Below are 1389 nucleotides of genomic sequence, written 5' to 3'. Positions count from 1 at the left end.
GAAAAGCCAGGGAGAGTGAAGATGAAAAGAGAGGGAGAGAAGAGAATAGTAAAGAAAGATCAAAATGGAAAAAGAAAAAAAAAGGTGGGGAATGAGAAACAGAATTAAAAAGAAAAACAACAACATAGATAGGATATAATTCAAGGGGATGGAAAGAGAAGGAGGAGGGAGAGTAAACAAACAAAACAATGAAACAAGAAAAGGATAAATGTACAGGAGAAAACTCTGGGGGCTCCTATAAGCCAAGGATCCAAGAGGTAGGTGTAGGAAGGTTGTAACAGCAGAGCTCTTGGGCCTAGATGGAGAACCTATCAAGCCTTCTTATCCATGTTCAGGGCATTTCATCTAGTAGTACTCTATGGAAGCCTTTGATAGAGTTGGTTTCAGTGACAGAACCACAGGGCAGCTGGGGGCAGGGTGACTGGTTAAATGCTGGTCTGGTGGGTCTGCAGGTTCTATAGGTCAGCAGCTGAGCCCACCTGAATCCAGGAACCAAAATGATCCAGTCAGCTCTCGCTTCACACTGGCATGGTTTCTGACCTGTGGCTCCAAACTCCTGGAGAGCAGGGTCTGAGCTTCGGGTGGATGAGGGTGGGAGGTGACCATGCTGCTTGTCACCAGGGGCGTGTGGGGGAAAAGAAGAATCATACCTTTCCTGTCTTATGTGTGAATCTACTCTGCCAGGCCACATTCTATGGCCAAAGTTGCTCCCAAAATTGCAGTGCCACATTTGGTCGGGTGTTCATTAGCCTGTCTTCATTTCTTGCTGTCCCTGCTCAACTTCTCTTCCCAGCATGCACTCAGTCCACTTCTCTAACTTTTCTTCTGAAATTCAGGGTTCCAGTATTTTCATCTGTATCTGTTTCATTTGGCCTTACATCTTTGTTGTAGAGGGTCTGTGCAGTGTATCTGTCTAGTTTGCCATCTTGCTGAAAGTCCTTTCTGGTGTCTTGTTTTTGTGTAGAGTTAGAAGCTTCATCCTTATAGTAGACTACACTCTCGAGATAGGACCATGGGAACCAAATGCATAATGGTTTTATATATGAGCCAGAATAACAGTTTGCTTATCTATAGTGAAATAAATGCTCCGCAGACCAGAATGCTTATGGACCAACTATTTCTTCCCTGTTAATAGATCTACTTGAGAAGCTTACTTAGGCTTACTCAGATTGTCTTGCAATCCTAACATTAGAATCCAGGGTAAGTTGCATGGTTCAGAGATCCCTAGCTGATGATTGCTGATGCACACATCTCTATCATTGGGAATCCTCCACCATTTGCAGTTGCCATTGAGTTAAGTCTCATTCATGGTACCTCCATGTGTGTTAGAGTAGAACTGCGCTCCATACAGTTTTCTTTTTTTTAACATGTGCACATCATGCATGATGG

Source organism: Chrysochloris asiatica, unplaced genomic scaffold (assembly GCF_000296735.1).
Source record: "Chrysochloris asiatica unplaced genomic scaffold, ChrAsi1.0 scaffold00008, whole genome shotgun sequence".
NCBI lineage: Eukaryota > Metazoa > Chordata > Mammalia > Afrosoricida > Chrysochloridae > Chrysochloris > Chrysochloris asiatica.
Note: the sequence above shows the minus strand (reverse complement) of the source record.